The sequence below is a fragment of the Canis lupus genome, chromosome 5 (assembly GCF_048164855.1).
Source record: "Canis lupus baileyi chromosome 5, mCanLup2.hap1, whole genome shotgun sequence".
Classification (NCBI taxonomy): Eukaryota; Metazoa; Chordata; class Mammalia; order Carnivora; family Canidae; genus Canis; species Canis lupus.
The window spans coordinates 14477073-14495799 of record NC_132842.1 but is presented as its reverse complement, the minus strand read 5'-3'; the positions used below and the strand labels follow the sequence as shown (position 1 = coordinate 14495799).

Below are 18727 nucleotides of genomic sequence, written 5' to 3'. Positions count from 1 at the left end.
TTAATAAAGCAGGTGCTATTGACCACGTTTTAGATCATTTCACGGAGGAGCACAGATTCATTTTTTTTTTTTCTGCTCAGGGTAGATCTGTGTACATTACGTTGTTTCTCAAAAGCATCTTGTCTTGGGATGCAGCCAGGCCCCTCATGTGGGTGGTGTGTGTTGTATCACAGACCTCAGGCCCTAAAACCTGAATTTTGCTTTGTCAGATCAGATGAGTGTATGAAATAGCCTTTGGGAGACGCCAAGAGGCAAACATAAAAGTGATGTTTGTGAATTGATGTAGACAGAGACTTTGGGCAGATTTCTTTGAGATGTGGGAACGTAGTTGACAGGAAGAGAGAAGACAGAAGAAGACAGGTAAGAGACTTCTGGATTTTCTGAAGTAACCTTATTTGGCAGCATTCAGAAACCATGAGCTGCTGAGGGCCTTATAGTCTCTGGGGTGTGTTGGGGGAGCAATAATTTTTGGATGTTGATAATGTACTCAGCTTAGAGGATTGCATCTAAAAATGCCACTGGTTTGACTTTTTTAAGAAAAAATCCTAAAGGAATCTCTTTTTTGGTGATCTTTACTTAAACTCAGTGTAAGATGTAGGCCTTAGTTAAAATTTGCCACAGAATGAGAAACAGAAACCATGGAAGAATGTAAATACACCTTTGTTCTTCTATTTCTTACCCACACACACATAGACACATGCTTACCTATATTTGCATGAAAAGTAAGCAGCAAACGTCTTGAAGGACAAACAGAAGGTACAATATGATTAAGTAAGGGGTTGAATATAAATTGGAATGAGTCCTAACATTTTATTTCACTTTCATTTGGATCCTTTTACTAATTCTCTTTGCTGGGTTTAGGCTTTTCAAACATTCTTTGGCTCTGGAAGGGAGTTGTATAACCATAAAACTTGAGAATCCTGGCTCTAGAATAAATGTTCCTTTAAAACCCCAAGGACAGAAAATTGAACACAGCTGTGCAAAAGAAAAAAGCAACCACTCCAGTGATGGTTCAGGGCTGCGGGCGCCCTGACCAGCTTCCCCAGTACATTGGAGCTGTGGTTTCTTGATGGTGGATGGGGAGCTCCAATGTTCTTTTTTGCAAGTTTCAGGAAAAGACCAAGACTTTCCTTCAAAACTGGAGTTTCTCTGTTGCAGTCAGAAGAACATTCTGCTAAGTATTATTATCCATCTCCCTGCTTGTCCTATGTATATCCTGTTGTTGTCCCCTTGGGGACAGTTGGGGTTTCTAATTGTTTTTGAGATGCCATGATTCTGCAGGCCTTATGGATCCTGCTTATGAATAAGCCCCAGAGCCTAAGCCGTTTACACCAGGGTTAGAACACACAAGGTTTTGGAGCCCTAGAGTCCTTCTCCTCTGCACTTCCCTGAACAAAAAGCTTTAAAGTATGGTCCTGAGAACATAGCATTGTTGTTCCTTGCTTCTTATCTGGGATGAAAACCACAATGTTGCCTCTCCGATATTTGCCTGGTGGGGTCCCCCTGTTTGGTTGGTAGCCCATGAAGAGCCATGGCCATGGACCCTAACCTCTGCGCAGCCTGGGATTAATCATTTTGCTGTCAGACCCTGTAATGATGATTCATACTTCTTCCTCTACAAGATTAGATTACTGTAATTTTCTTATCCTGTACTGTTCACTAGGGATTTGAATTAATTCTTGTTGGTATAGAAAGCCGTATCATGTTTCGGGGGAGAAAGGACTGAACTTGCCTACTTGGCCATCACCAGAAAACATGCAGGGAGGGCCTGTTGTGAGCCTGATTCTGGAAGGTCATCCTGGCTGCAGGACTTACCATGTCAGTTAGTTCACCATAAAGGCCTGCAAACAGGGCTGTGGCATGCACTTGGCCAGGTGCAGTGGATTTGCATACATGACGCCATGCCTCAAAGATCAGAACACACAGAGAGTTTTGCAAGGAGTCCTCTCCTGAAATCAGGCGCTGCCTAATGAGGAAAATCTTGCCCAGATAAATATTTGGGGAGGAGATAACTAATTCAGGTTTGTGGAATGGTCTACCCAGAGCCAGCAGGGATCATGATCAGACTGGGGAGGGTAGAGGGGTAAAGTTACCTTTGGAAAAAACTGTTTTGGCACACTCCTGTAAAGTGTGCATTATTCTGTCCCTTCAACAAATACTTATTGAGCACTTACTATATCCGAGGCACGACTGCGGGCACTGGGGATTAGCAACAGTCTACAAAACAGAATAATCTCAAACTGGATGGAGCTTATGTTCTTGTGGCTCTGGTGGGTGGCGGGTGGGGTGGGAACATGGGCCGGAGAAAGCCATAGCCCCTGGCACAACTTAACAAGTGAAGTCATTCAGAGATGCGTTTGCATGTACATTCTCTCTCTTCCCTCTGTTGAGCCTGTGCCTCCGTCCCACTAATGAGGTTGCAGCCATCTGTAGTGGAGCCTCTGAAGGGAGTTCTTCATGCATGCCAGCATGTGGTCCGCTGTGGTGTGATGAGGCCGGCTGGTGACTGCAGGGGCTGCAGGTGGATTGTCTGCTACAGCCCGAGCCTCTGTTGAAGGGGAGCTGCCTTGTGATCAAGAACTCTTACCTTTGTTTCCAGCCTTACAGTGGAGGGACTCTGACTCCAGAATGCCTCTTACTGATAGACATTCGCTCTCCCTGGATCCCTTTCCTTTCTTTGTTCCCTCCTTTCTTCTTCTTCTTTTTTTTTTAATCCTCTCCATTCTCCTTTGGTTACTCTGAGATGGTGCTTTCCTGCAGAATCATAGAATCTGTTTTCCTGGAACTGGATGGGGTCCTAGGAGTCTTAGTTGAAACCAGCAATTTCTGGTCTCTGGACTGGAAGCAAGCATTCACCTGATGCAGTGACATGAGAAATAGAAGAAGATGAAGTAAATGCCTCATGAGGCTAAACTTCACTATTTGATTCCTGTATCTTTCTATCATATTCCCTTGAACTTTTCAGTTTCTAGTATCTTCCACTTACCCTAGAAATTACTCATTGTCCTGAACTCAGCCCCCCACTCCTCATCATGCTGCTCCCCACAGTTGACTCTGGTTTTCAGCTGGTGCCCCCCTCAATTTTATAGCACATGCCCCCAAAATAAGAATCAGTGCCTAAACCTGAGGGTAGAAAGTCGCTGCTTGTACTGCCAGGGAGTTGTGTTTCAGGATTCCCAGTTAGAGCCACAGATACATTTTAAGCTACAACATGCAGCGGTTCAATTTTATAGAATTATTGGTACTGTGGTTCCACTTTATTACAGGTTTATCAGGCGTTTGTGGGTTGGCCAAGTGTGTAGCCATCACTTATAACTGTTTCTGGAGGAAAATGAGAAAGAACTTTTACAATGTGAACCTTATTGAGCTTGAGATGCATGTACTGTGCTTCTAGTCAAGGGTATATGTGGTTTCATGGCTTGTGGGCTGGAGATCGTGGCTGCAGAGAAAGCTGCCCAGGTGCTCTCCATCCCCAGTGGGTCTCTGGGGCCTTGGTGTTCTCCTTTGTGACACAGTGTGGATGTTTGAATTTTCAAAGTGCTCCTTGAGGAGAATCATAGGTATTTGGTGTTTTTCATTCAGGAGTAAGAACTGCCTATTCCCCCTTGGTATTTGGCATCAGCAGAGAAAACCACTTATGGCGGTCAGCTTTGTGATGCCCACAATGACATGGAAAAAGAAAAGGCCTTATGCATCTTCTCTGGTATAGGAAGTCCTTACTGTATCAGCTGTACCACTTCATGTTTCCACCTGAGAAGTAACCCCCTATGGTTCTGCCATGGGATGAATGGGCAGAGATCCCATATATTTAGATATATGTTGGCCTAAATGGAGCATGTCACAATTTGTATATCTCTGAATATTCTTCGGGACTCTGAGCCTGGTGTCCAGGAATGTGATGTTGGTCCCTCCATTGTGATAGGCTGTGTCCCTGGAGCCAGGACTCATAAGACACGGTCCAGGCTCCCCCACCCCGGCAAACTCACATTTCATTTCAACCATGAGGCCAGCAGCTCTGTGCATGCTGAGCACGGCTCCACGCCCTTTGCTCTTGAAGCAGCAGCCTGGGAGAGAAGAGTTGGCTTGCTCATCTGTTGTTCAAGCCAGTGACCTACACACGACCTTGGAACTTGAAAGATTGTCATCCAAAGCCAGTGAAGCTCTCCATAAGCTTTGAGAGACACACACTCTGTCATTATTGATTTAGATCATCTGGAAGGGGGAGATATGGTGGTTGAAAGACAAATGTTAACCAAAAAAAATCATTCCCCCTTTTAAAAAAATCTACTCCAAAACAAAATTATTCATATGTGGTGTAGAAGGCTACAATCTTAGACTCCTACCAGTGTATCAGTGTAGATGTTAGGAAACTAAGGCATGGTCCTGTCTTTACTCAGTAATGTCAAAATTCTAAGCTTATTGCAAAAATGGGCACCTCCTCCCAAAAAAACAAAAAACAAAAAGAAACCCCCAATGAAATAGTTCCAAGTCTAGTTCTGTTAGATCAGAAATTAGGACAGAATATGAATTTAGTTGCCTAGTCTTTTCATGCCCTGGAAATGAGCAGCTTGAAAAAATATCCCTCATGATCGTTTAAGTTCATTGCCGTTTAGAAATCAGACCCTTTCCGAAGGCAGGCGTAGTGCGATGGAGAGCTTTGTTAACCTTGCTTCCCTGCACAGACAGTTCTGCTAGTGCCCCGACATCATCCTTACTTCAGAAGTAGGTGCTTCATGGAAGGACGAATGGCAAAGGAGGTGCTTGTGCTCGCTCTGTTTATTTGCTGTCTGTAAACTGAGAAGCCAACTTGTTCTTCTTGTCTCTTTCCAACTTTGGAGGGACATTAGGCATTGATTAGTCAAACCTGATTTAAAAAGGAGAATGTTGTCACTGCATTTAAATGAGAAAAAATATATATAACTATAGCTATTTTGATTGTGGTTCTCAGTCTTTATGTCACAAATATTTATTCCATTTACTAAGTGGCAGACATAGTAGGTTCCAGCAATACAGAGATGAGACGGAGTCCTTGCCTTCTGGATGCTAAGAGTCTAAGGTTGGAAATAATAGACCATGTCAGGGAGGGGATACAGGAGAAAGGAAGTCAGCTGAATCTTGAAGGATGCTGAGGAATCTTCTAAATGAGAAGGAAGAAAAGGCATTCTTAGCAGAGGGAATAGCTTGGACCCAGCAATGATGGTTATTGTGGCTTTTCATAGTCACCTACTCAGGGGCAGTGTGGGGGGACATATGGCTCATGAGGTAGGAAGGCGCCAGGTCACAGCAGCTAGGGACTTTGGAATTTACACAACAGGCCAGCCAATCTTGACCTTCTGTTTTCCTCCAGCACATGTATGCTAGAATATATCCATATGTGTCACAAACCTCCTGGGTATATCCAGATATGATGTTTGTAATGAGCAAGGCATTAAGATACCCTGTAATCATCACGCAACTATTAGCAGCATATTCATAAAAGTACATCATCGTAGCTCCTGGTCTATATGAGATAATCTCTGGCTTAAGTGCAGTTTCCAAAGCATTTATGTATGACTTGATTCCTTTTTCCTCCTACTAATGAATACCGACATGAAAGAGGATGAAAGCGACATATTTGCAAGGACATTTTCACATTTATTCCTCAAGAACATTTAATTCAAAAATTTGTTGCACAAGCTTCCATCAGTGAGAAGTCAGTCACTGGCTGCCCAGGAGAATGGCTGCTGGAACCAGTGAGGTTTTGGCTGGGTGACATGTGGCCAGGCTGGGGCTGGTTCAAAGGTTCTGTGAGCAGGAGAGAGGATGGGTTTGGGGAGGAGTCAGTGGGGGAGGAAAGAAGAGTTTGGAGGCTCTTGGTGCAGTCCTGCCAAGAGGCAGTGAGAGCACCAGCAGGGGAGTGGCCACAGAGAAGGAAGCTGAGGGGTTAGGAGGAGCTGGTGTGCACCTGTCCACCAGGGAAACAGAAGCAAATGTCATGATGGGTGAGGACTAGTGCAGGATTATTTGTCTTGGGCTTCTTGTTCCTGTGAGCTAGCCTAGTATTCTGATCTTGGGGGCACCCCCCCACATCCTGAATTCTGCTGCAGGTGCAATGGGAACTGGGCAGGAGAAGACTCCAGCATCAGCCTCCTGGGCAACACGTGGATGGTTGTGGGGCAGGGAAGAAGAGGGGCAGTGAAGCAATGGAGGAGAGACTGATCGGCAAGGCATGAGAGGGACCAGACTGTAAAGTGAAAGACATTCCTAAAAAAGAGGATGTTCTGTGACTGTGGAAGTGGGCAGAAAATGTCCGACAACAGAGAGGTCAAGTCCAGATGAGGCACTGGGAGGGTCCCTTGGTGGGGAAACAGTCCCTGGAGAGTGGAAGGAGCTAGAATCCAGCTGCAAAACAGTGAGAGAGCAGTGGGGCTGCAGGAATGGAGATTTTGGTAGTGGAAGAAGAGGAAAAAGAAGGGCAAGCCCTCAAAGGGGAAGGGGACGCTGAGGGAGTTTTGGGGGTGGGAGACAGAGAAGCCACAGCGTGTTCTTGAGCTAGTGCTATGCTCCTTCAATGAATTGAAAAGAAGTTTCACCTCACTTCATCTGCGCATTCCACGGCATGCCGCAGAGCTAGCCTTTCCTATAATAAAGTCCAATGCAAGTTAGTTTGGCCCTTAGGAGGCACGGTTCCTGATATTTGCATCTGGGTGTGATGTTACAGAGTCTGAGACGATGAAGGGCAGGGAACATTCTCCATCTGCCAACTCTATCACCTGTGTATTGTCTTTTTATTTTTAAGAATGAAACCTTCAGGGGATCACTGGGTGGCTCAGCGGTTTAGCGCCTGCCTTTGGCCCAGGGCATGATCCTGGGGTCCCGGGATCAAGTCCCATGGTGGGCTCCCGGCATGGAGCCTGCTTCTCCCTCTGCCTGTGTCTCTGCCTCTGTGTGTGTGTGTGTGTGTGTGTGTGTGTGTGTGTCTGTCATGAATAAATAAATAAATAAATAAATAAATAAATAAATAAATAAATAAATAATAAATAAATAAATCTTAAAAAAAAAAGAAAGAATGAAACCTTCAAGACTGTAGAACCCTGGAGTTTTAAAATGTGTCTCCTATGATACTTATAGTAGCATTAAATTTTGAGATGACTCAGTCTTCTCCTTTTCCAAAGAGTTGTTTTCTTGCTAATTCTTGAATGTCTATATACACTCGAAAATTAATCATCTTGGGCAGTGGCTTGAACTTCTGAAAATTATGTGGAAGTATCCTGTTTTATTGTTGGAGAGGCCCAAGGTATTAGAGATTCTCTAAGTATTCATACAACCTTCCAAATAAGCTTATTTAATTGGAAAGTAATGCTTTCCTTTATTTCTGTATCAAATATCTTACTTTGGATCAATGACTTCCATTCTTGTACAGGAAAAGAAACCTTTCCAATTTGTATTTTCTTCTCTCTCTTTTAAAAAGATTTTATTTATCTATTTGACAGCGCACAAGCAGGAGAAGGGGCAGAGGGAGAGGGAGAAGCAGGCTCTCCATTGAGCAGGGAGCCTGATGTGGGGCTCAATCCCAGGGTCCTGGGATCATGACCTGAGCTGAAGGCAGATGCTCAACTCACTGAGCCACCCAGATACCCTTCTTTTCTCTCTTTTTAATTTTTTTTTTAAGTTTTATTTATTTATTTAAGAGAGAGAGAGAGAGAGAGAGCGCCTGGGGAAGAGCAGAGTGAGAGGGAGAGAAAGAATCCTCAAGTGGACTCCCTGATGAACATGGAGACTGCCATGGGGCTTGATCCTAGAACCCTGAGATAATGACCTGAGCTGAAACGAAGAGTTGGAGGCTCAACCAACTGTGCCACCCAAGTGCCCCACCAGTTTGAATTTCTTAAGATGGCACTGATAATAGGCAAACCCATATAGATTTATTTAAATTGCAATTATAATAAGTAGTTCAGTTACATAAACAGGATGCATTTGGAAGTTTTATTTGAAGTAGATTTAAAAAATAATGTTCAAAAAATATTAAAAGTGTTAATTCAGCTTTTAAATTTGGGATAATTACAGATTCAAATGCAGTTTTAAGAAATAATACAGAGGGGCACCTGGATGGCACAGTCAGTTAAGCATCCGACTCTTGGTTTCGACTCAGGTTAAGGCCTCAAGGTCATGGGATCGAATCCTGCATCAGGCTCCGTGCTCAGCATGGAGTCTGCTTGGGATTCTTGCTCCCACTCCCACTACTGCTCCCCACCCCCCTTCATGTAGCGCTCTCTCTCTTTCTCTCTAAAATAAATAAATCTTTAAAAAAAGAGAGAGGGAAAGAAAGAAATAATACAGAAAGATCCTATATGCCTTTTATACAGTGTTCCCTAACAGTTACATCTTGTGAAACTATGAAACAAGATCACGACCAGGAATTGGCGTTGATAGTCCATAGAACAGTGGAAGTGTCCATAACAAGGCTCCCTTTTATAGCCACTTCCCCACTGCCTCATCTCTAATATCCAATAACCACTAACCTGTTCTCCATTTCTACAGTGTTATCATTTGGGGAGTTTATATAAGTGGAATCTTACAGCTTATAACCTTTTGAATTGGCTTTCTTTTATTTAGCATAATTTCCTAGATATTCATCCAGGCTGTTGCATGTGTCAGTAGTTTGTTCCTGTTTTTTTTTTTTTTTTTATAGTTTTATATTTTACGTTTAACTTTGAGATCCATTTTAGTTAATTTTTGTATGAGGTGTGAAGATTAGGTTGAGGCTCACTTTTTCTTCTTTTTTTCCTTCCTTCCTTCCTTCCTTCCTTCCTTCCTTCCTTCCTTCCTTCCTTCCTTCCTTTCTTCCTTCCTTCTTTCCTTCTTTCCTTCCTTCCTTTCTTTTTGCTAGTGGGTATCCAGTTGTTCCAACATTATTGTGGAAAAGGTAACTTTTCTCAAATATCTGTTGGCTATATTTTGTGGGTCTATTTCTTGGCTGTCTATTCCATTCCTGTAGCCATATGGTACAACTTAATATGGAATAGATTGATTACTTTCACTTTATTCTTTTTGAAGATTGTTAACTGTTCTAAGCTCTATGCTTCTGTTTATGCATTTTAGAATAAGTTTGTCTGTATCAATCAAAAATCTTTGCTGGGATGCTGATAGGAATTGTATTAAGGATGTACATTGGGGGAGAATTGACATTTATTGTGTTGACCCATGAACACAGTATATGTCCATTTATTTATAAATGTTGGTCTTTTTTTTATCAGCATTTTGTAATTTTTAGCATATAGCTCCTGTGTATGTTTAGTTAAGCTTATATCTAAACAGTTTATTTTCTTTGGAATGATTGTAAGTGTGCTGTTTCTCAGTTTGGTTTCCACATGTTTATTGTAGTTATAAAATAGGTGTTATAGATATATGATGTCATCTCTCATAGAAGCAGTATCATAAATAGATGTAGTTGTTTGATTAGCACACAAAAAGATTAAAGTGCCTAAGAAAGCTGGACTTAATGGGCAATTGCTAGAAAGAATGGTAGACTACCACATTGCTTTTAATACTAGTATTAAATAGTAGCTAGTATGAAATAGCTTATCAACTATCTTGGAAATATCTTAATATAAGTGTAGTTCTTATTTTAGCTCATAATATGATTTTCCATTTTCTTTATGGATATATTTATGAAATCTGTCATGCACATCAGATCTATTGCTGTCACTTTTTGGAAAAAAGTGCATGTAATGGGGGTCTCCTGAGTTCAGATAGCAAAAATATTTAGGAACATGTTTAAACAGATTGCACAGGTAAAATTAACTGCGGTTTGAACAAAGACAAAAAGGGTGAATAAAAAATAGAAGAGGAAACTGGGAGGAATTACTCTGTTAGACTCCACTGCATTCATCTAGATTGGTTTGGTTGCTACAGGGGAACAGGGAGCCATGATTTAAGAAGTGTCCAAAAGTTAGATGTTTTGTGGGAGTGAATCTTTTTTAGGGAAAAAAAAAAAACAACAACAAAAACTGCATGGTTGTGGTAACAGTGATTCATTGTCTCCTCCTATCTTAAAAGTCCCAGATAGTCAACTATTTTACATGTGTTTTTTAATTTTAACCCTGCTTTCCTCCACGAGGAGTTTAAAGCAGCTTTCTATGAAGGTAAAAACAAGATGAAATAGAATTTTAAGTGGGTAAAAAGAGAAATTGGTCAAAGGGAAAAGATGAGGACCGTGACCATGACCGGGATTTGGAAGCAGGAGTCAAGCTGTGAGGTTTTGTGTGTTGGCTTGAAGTGGGTAAACAATTAGGCTTGGACTAATTACTTTTAACCCTTGCACAAATAGTCCTGAGGCTGGTGTTTAATTATTACTCTGGTGCTTTTCTGCCATCTTTTCTTCGGCCACAGGACTGCTCAGGGGGAGGCATTGTCCTGCAGGGTTAATTAATAACAGGAACTCACATCCTGCTCTGGGAGCCTCTGCTGTCTGATGCAGCTGGTGGTCTAAGAGCCCACACCCAGAGAGGCACACCACCCGGGGCCTGGCGGCCGGCAGCTTCTGCTCCAGCCCAAGAGTTCTGGTTTTGGGATGTATTTTGAAATTAGGATGAACAATTAAGACTGTTATTTTGGGGAACAGCAAGGACATCTGTAATTGTAAGTATTTTTATAAGCAGGGTGGTAATGTTTAGTTTTAATATCTAAAAAAATGTAAATAGCCTTTAAGAAGTGATCGCACGAGGTCGTTCAAATTTTCTCAGTAGTTAAGCTTCCTTTGGTTTTTAAGTGAGGTGAGTGACCTGAGATCCTTCTGAAGGATCCTTCTTGCTAGTTGGGAGCATTGCTGCTGATCTTAAGACAAAACCTTTGTGTGTTTTAGAGAAACCTTTGTGTGTTTAACTTTTTCTACAGTTAATGGAAGTAGGAAGAAATTTACAGCTGGCCACAAAATTTGTAAACCTGTAAACAGACCCGTCCGTGCCTTCATAATGTGCTGTTTAACGTATATACTGTGCGTGTCACCTACTTTCCGGCATTCGGTATCTGAGCTTTATCAGTGCTGATGTGTTCTTTCGAATGCAAACACTAGAATCTAAGAAATGTTTGCCCACTCAATTTTCTATTGTTGCAGCCTGTGGAGTAGACTGCTGTTGCATTTTTAATTTCTCTATAAAACAAGCTGAGAGACAATGCGAATGATCTAATTGCATTTAAAGGAGCTGCTGGCCAGGCTTGTTGCAACAGCTGATGGGCTCCTCTGAGTTTCAAGAGCTATTTATGGTAGATTAGCTGGGATCAGGGCTCTCTAGTTCAGGCCATAAAAGGCCGGTCCCATGTGGAGTTGCCCCACTGCTCCTGACGGCGCCCTCGGAGGCTGCAGCGTCCTCAGGTTTCACGTGGATTTACCCAGTAATGGATGGCCACACCAAGGCCAGATCGGGGAAGTTCAGCGTCAAGGACACCAGGGCCCTGAAAACTTCAAAAAGAAGAGTCTTTTTAATATTTTGGCGATCTTTTTTTCCAAGAAACTTTTGGGATGTAGCCTTCACCTATTTACTTGCATTTGGCATCCAAACGCATTTTGGAAAGCACCGATCTAAATTTACCCTGTTCTGAATCATCACTTCTGATAGACGCCATCGCCTGGTTTGCGCTGTGATATTTGATTTTGTACAGTGTTCCTTGGGCTAACTTTTGATATTTTGCTTTTTGTTTAGAATTTGAAAATCGTGTTTATTGAAAGGAGACTCAAAGCAATTACTTGAGGACATCCAAAGCCGTGTTTTGTTTATTTTTTAATTAGAAAAATCAGGAATTACAGTGTGATCTCCCCCCCCACCCCTTTAACTTAGAGGAACAGCGGTTAAACAGAAATTTGAAGTAAGTGAAAAATCTTCCTATAAATCTAAATGCAGTTGTATGTTAAGTACCATCTGTCTAAGCATGCTTCCTGAGGTTTGTGGACTTCAAGCACTGGAATGTTCCTGCCAGTATGTGCTAGTTATTGCTGTTGCTCTTCCGAGTACCCTTGGGCATGTTTTTTGGTTTTGGAATGATAGGATTCTTTTTTCTTAAAAATCAAAGAACTTTCCGGTACAGAGAAGTTTGTACTAACAATTTACTTAATATTATTTAGTAAATACATCCTGTCTAAATGTGAATACTCGAAGCCTTGGAATTAAAAGCATATTCACAATACAGAGTACTTCAATAATTTTATCACAAGTATGGGAGTGAGATTCAGAAGTCATGTTTTATTTTATTTCATTCTTGTTACTAATACACGTGAAAATGTAAATCGCCAGTGATCCTTTTATATTATCTTTGTTTTGAGGCATTTTTACCTTGGTACTCTGATTCTTCCAGCTTGGTTTATAAAACCTCTATTGTTCCTAAATTAAAAAAAAAAAAAAAAGAAAGAAAAGAAAAACCTCAAGCTTTAGTTCCTAGAGTTTTGAACTCTATTTCATTTTTAAATTCTCCAAGAAAAAAAAAAATGCCATCTTTAGCCATTTTAAGTCCTAGAGATAGCTGTGTTCTCTATAATTTCACTTAGCAATTTGCTTCTACTAAAGAATAGCGAAGAGCTATAGAAGATTGATGGCTTGTTTGACCTATTACTCCTTTAAAAAGTATTTTTTTATACTATATCAGATGGACCAGTAGGAACAGTAATTATTTTTATCAGGTAGAAAAACAGAATATTTATAGAGATGAGTTTCATCAGTGATACCACTGTGGCTCTCAAACCGAATGTATCACAAGTTTAGTGGGCATTTGGAAATGCTTGGGGTGATAACTGTGGCTGGCATTTGGGGTAAGGTGAAGAATTATAAATACTCTGACCATCTCACAGGGTGAAGCATGGCTCTGGCCAAAATGTTGGTGGTATTTCCTGCTGACAAAAGCGGCAAGGTATAAATGCTGCCCCCCATTCCAGGGAGAACCAACACCAGGCTGCGTATACAGGCTGCCTCTTCTCACCAAGCTAGGGAAACCCTTGAGGCACCAAACAGTTGAGTGTCCTGCCAGGAGTGGATCATCCATGCTGCTGCCCTGGGAGGGGAGAGGAGGTGATACAGATGAGTAGAGACACTGCTCATCATGCTTCCTTCTGTTGAGAGTGGGACAATGCTTGTTAGCCTTCAAGGAAATGCCTTTTTGAAATCAACTAACTGGTGCCAGGAGCATAACTTTCAGAGTAAAATTTGGTTAAAGCACTTAGCTTTTACGTCACTTTCATTTAACAAACCAACCCAGGTATCTTTGCTTGTACTTTTGAGACCTGCTCTTTCTTGGTAACCACGCCTCTGGAACATTGTGAATTTCAGTTCGGAAGGAACACCTTTTTAACACCTGGAGTCACTTAAACTTATCCAGTTGAGGATTTGAATCCAGAGAAAAGGGCCATCGGCCTTCACAGGGATGTCCCCAGAGTGGCTGCTCAAGGTTCACAGACTGTGTAGAGGCTGTGGAGGGGAATTCTTACTGTTGGACACAAAGGAAATCCTGTCCTCCCTGTAGTGCTGCTTGGGCTCTTAGGACATGCGTTACAGTGATACTCACAATGACCTCCCTGTGACCGGGAGAATTCCTGGTCTGGAGCTTTCTTATAGTTCTGGGCTTTATTATTTTGTACTTCTGAACCAGAAGCCATGCCGTCACCCTTGACTCCTCTCCCTATAGGTCACCAAGGTCCCCACATCTGACTCTGAAATGATGTTCCTGCCCTCAACCTCCTCCCAAGCCTGCTTGTCCTTTGCCTGGTTAAGTGCATTGCCCTTAATTTGTTATTTTGCCCCCAGGTTCCCTGCCGTCCAGTCCATCCTCAAAATGACTAACCCTATAACAAGATTTGATCTTGTCACTCCTCAAAAGTTGAACCTTTCATGGTTTCCCACTAATGAAAGCAAGAGCCTGACTCCTTAGCCTCCCCGTCAGGTTCTTTCATGCCATTGTCTTACTGGCATCCCTACCAGAAATGTTCTGTCTTCCTTTGCATCCCAGGGAAGTGGTATCAAATGAGATCTTTCCAGAAGCTTCTACTGATCAGCCTCTGGGCTCCAGGCCTTGACTCCAGCCTGTAGTGCAGGTTCCTGGCACTGTGTCCTGGTGCCTCCTTCCTTTGTAGGGGGTTACCCAACAAGGCACCTGGGTTCTAGCCCTCTTGCCACCCAGGATCTAGCCCAGCAGGTGAATTAATCGAATTGAATGCATTGGAATAACTTGTGGATTCTTCATATTAAAAATTAACTGTCTCTGAAATACTTTAGCCATTGTTATGTGTTATTCCCAACAGAAGTGGGTGTTCTGTGTAATATGTTCTGGGTTTTTTTTTTTCCATATTTAATAATGCAAGCAGATTTGTCTTAGTACAAGTGTGATGGTGTGTGTGTGTGTGTGTGTGTGTGTGTGTGTGTATATATATATATATATATATATATATATATATATGCTTTTGCCAACACAGGAAATTATGGTGCATTCAATGAAGTCAGCCACTTCATTATTGGAGCCTTGCCTAAAATGAAGAAACTGCTCTAGCGGTGTGATTTGACTTAGGTACTTTCCCCGAGCATTAACCCTGATCCCTTAGATTCAGCATCTCGGGTTGGTTTGCACTGCTGATCCCGGACCAGAATGCAGCACCCTGACATCTGGTTCAGAGACTCATTGTCTTAGGTTACTCCTAGTTGCAGGAGATTTTCAAAGACTAATTTATTCTGCCTTGAACCTTGCTTATTCTCTTCTGAAAGTTGATCCTTTAATCCAAAACAAGTTCCTAACCTACTCCAAATTGGCATTTGTATAAATACAGTCAAAGAACAAGCTTTCATATTTGCCTTGGGAGAGTTGGTTCACCCATATCACAGTGCTGGATTCATCTCAGCGCGTTGCTATTGGATGCTTCACTTTAATATTACACGTCTGTGTGCAGGTCTCTGAGCTGATGCCATGGGATGAAGATGATGAAACTCCTTTCCATCCTTGGTGAAGTAATTTCCTAAAGGGGTTCGGCCACATCTTAACAAAGCTGGAAGGGACAAACACTAGTAATGTACCATCCATGCTCGGTGCCAACCTCTTTACCTACATGATCTCATTTAATTTGTACAGTGGCCCCTAAGAAATATGACTGTCAATGTCCTCATTCTACAGGGGAAAAAACTGAGGTTGAAAGAGACTTGCCCAAGAGCACATACCATGGGGCCGGGGTAGAGCTGAATTCAAACAGGTCCATTGGACTTCTACGCCCATCGTCATAACCAGTGCTTCTCGGACTGTAATAAGCATCACTCGTGATCTTGTGAATGTACCGATTCTGATTCAGTGGGTCTGGGGTGGGGCAGCGATGCAGCAGAGAAGACCCCAGGTGACACTAATGTCTCTGGTGAGCACTGCCCGTGAGTGGCACTGTTTTAAAGTGAAACCAGAGACGGATGCAGTCAGGTTGGAGGGAGATCCGAGGGCTTTCCGGGCAGTCCAGGTGGTCTTCCAGGCCAATCTGCTCCTCTGTGTTTCTTGTGCCATCCCTCCCCTGTGTTTGCTTACACAGTTGTCTCCCACTTCTCTTCTGATGTCTGCCTTTCTCCTGGCTCCTCCTCCTCACGTTGCAAACATACTCAAGTTTCTACCATCCTAAATAAAGCTCCCCTTGACCCCAGCCATGAGCTATTTCTTTCACTGCGTGTTCACTTCTCAGCACCCAGGCTCTGCGGAGCTCTCTCTCCCTCCCAGCCCCACGTGACCTCCGGATTGCTTTACCTCTGAGCACCCGAGCACCCCTTCGCAACCCTTCGGGAGGATCCTGCCTCAGGGCCACACCGACTGCTGTGCTCTTGCACTCTCCTGACACCTGTATTTTCTAAATCATGCACTGTCTCCTCTCTGCTATGGCTTCTCTTCTTAGGGTTAGGGTGAACATTCGCTCCTCTCTCTACGGTGAATTAGAAGATTCATCCATTCCAGATGAAATGTATTCATGTGGGTTTTACAGTGTATTTTCTCTTTTTAATTAGAAGTTGTTCACTTCCAATCAACTGTTAACATCTGCATCCTAGACAACAAGCGTTGAGAGAATTGTACTTAAAGAAAGATCAGTTCATTTTTGCGTGAAGACTCAAAGGGTTTTTATAAGTAATGTGCCTATAATTTGTGGACTGCTTTGGTTGATCAAAGGCCTCATGTTTCTTTCTGGATTTTCAGTTACATTCTGAGTACAGAAAGTCAACAGATAATTTAGGTTCAGACATATAGTGTCATTGAACAGAAAAATCATGTTGGTACCTTTAGATTTTTTGAGACATCGAATATTTTAAATATTTTAACCCCCAGGCTTTTCATACATTCTAAAAACACTACTTAGTTTTATCTCATTTAACCAAAAATTTAAAATATACACATGCACTTGCACATGTATTACACATTCAACAAAACAAGCCACTCCAGCTGAAACTGAAGTGGGAAAACAGTTGATTTCCAGTACCTGAAAATACGTTGATTTAAGAAGTTGGCAATGTAAGGTAAAATAACCTTTGAAAATGTTAGTATTGTTTTGTGTAGATTTTCTTAGAAAAAAAAATTTAAGCTAAGATTTCAGATTCTCAGGTACAGATTGGTCACAAGATTAGCCACATTTGTTAATTTTGCAATTACTTCATGCCTATAATAGTTGCTATTATGAAAGCCAAGGACAAATGACATTTTAACATCTATTACTGATAGTTTGCAACTATCACTTCTGGTACCTTACACAGCTAATGGCTCTATAGGTTTGAGCTAGGTTAGAAAAATAAACTCAGTCTTGCTGTTCAAAGGTAGATGGCTCCACAAATCATCATGCTCATGGTCTTAATTTCCACCAGATGTTCATTTTAGCCAGACACACATAATAGTTTGGCTTTACTGTTTCATGCATTTTTGATTGAAAGTGTTGAATATTTTAAAATTCTGTGATTCGATAAATATTGTCGTGATGCAGTTGTAGAGAATGAGTAAGCTTCATGCGATGCCTTCTGCCCCGATGTGGGATCCTCCCATTTGAGATGGAATTTTTTTAGTTGGATTTGTATCAGTTCTTCTCTCTGGAGGCTTCAAGGAGCTTGCAGACATCTAACCGACCTTAAATATTTCAAAAGAGAGTTTCAGTAAGTAGGTGGTGGGGAGCATAAGGGAGGAAAATAATATGAAAGCAATGATAGCAAATAAGCTTTGTGCCCTATGCACCTCAGCCCATCTCCCAAAGCTCCCTAAAACTGTTCCCCTCGCTTTCAGAGGAGGAAGAAAATTAGAAATCCAGGGTGTTTGATTCCGAGGAATGCTGGGGGCAATAGCAGAGTAAGTGGGAGTAGCCGTGGTCTTCATAACTGGCTGTGTGACTTTGGGTAAGTTCTTACCCTCTCTGAGCCTTAGTTAGTGAGCACTGGAATGAAGGATTTCTAAGATTCCTACATATTAGGATTCTATAATTCAAAGATTTCAGAGCTTGAAAATATTCTGTCTTCCACTGGAAACCCTGCATCTGAAAGGCTTGGTTCAAGGCAGCAGAGCAGGACCAAGTTAGAAATGTCTTAAACAGCAAGACCTATATGTTTTAAAAGGTTTTCTCACTGCACTGGTATGCTTCTGTTGATCCGTGCAGCCTGTTCTCCCTTCTTGTTGGCTTGGTCTTCAGTCGTTTACTTTTGGAAGTTTCTGCCATCTCTTCAGACTGAACTCTCATTGTTTCTTTTTTTTTTTTTTTCATTGTTTCTTTTGTGTTCATTCAAATACTCAAGTTTTCTTTCCTGTAGCCTAATTTATTCTTCTTTTGCACTTTTGCTTTTTCTCCTGATGTGAGACCCCAGGGTGATCATGCCAAACCCCAGAAGGGATGCCTGAAACACAAATTTCCTGTTCAGAACAGGAGTAGGGTGTACTAGGATTTTTTTTTTCCCCTTCACATTTATTAGCTCCACTGCCAGATAGTCATTCTTTGTCAACAATTATTTTGTGATCACTGACTGTGTGCCCGGGACTGATATTGCTTCTGAGGAAAGAAGAGTGATAAAAATCCCTGCCATCACGGGGCTTGAGTTCTAATGGACTCAAGTATGATTCTCTTCTTTTTAACCTTCTGTCTCTTTAAAGTGCTGAAATAGCAGAATTTAAAATAGCTGCCATGGTTCCTAACCCAAAGGAGGTGCTTGTTAGGTTTAGTATATGCCTACTGTTTGCATTATTTTCTGAAATTCTCTCTTCCCCCATGTACTGATAAAGATCATAAGTTTGTTTTGAAAAAACATTTGATTTAGACATGTACAGGTCAGATACCTCTCTCAACTTTTTAAAAAGGATTTTAAGTATCATCTACACCCAGTGTGGGGCTCGAACCCCCAACTCCGAGATCAAGAGTCTCATGTTCCACCATCTGAACGATGGAAAGGCGCCTTTCCCTCAATTTTTTAATTCATGTTCTCTTCACTGTCACAAAGTGCTGTCTATAAAATGTTGCTTCACTGCCGAGGTAAAGGTTGACACTGATAACATTCAACAAAGATAACTCCAGAAATAAATCATTAAATCACCTTGACTTCTTTCTTACTTTCAGACTCTATCTGCTTTGAAGCTTTTATTACATTTAAAAAATTTTTAAAATAAAGGTAGTTTTACCTGAAGATTTTGAAGTGAGTTTGAGAAGACCTGACTCCCATCAGTTAAACTGTTGCGTATATCACTAGTAGTAGGAGAGAAGCTGCCTTATGACAGAAAATTTGGAATCCAT

The 18727-nt window shown here is 41.8% G+C and overlaps 1 protein-coding gene across 5 annotated transcripts in view; it reads left to right on the top strand.

Moving 5' to 3' along the window:
• Window positions 1-18727, top strand: part of SVIL (supervillin) — a 230893-nt gene that overhangs the window by 67771 nt on the left and 144395 nt on the right. The window contains exon 1 of one of the 5 annotated variants that reach the window (XM_072825540.1): window positions 11307-11844. The exons of the other annotated variants lie outside the window; for them this stretch is intronic. The gene's annotated coding sequence lies outside the window, so the exon portion shown is untranslated. Of the gene's footprint in view, window positions 1-11306; window positions 11845-18727 lie in introns of those variants that run through there. 5 annotated transcript variants of the gene reach the window in all.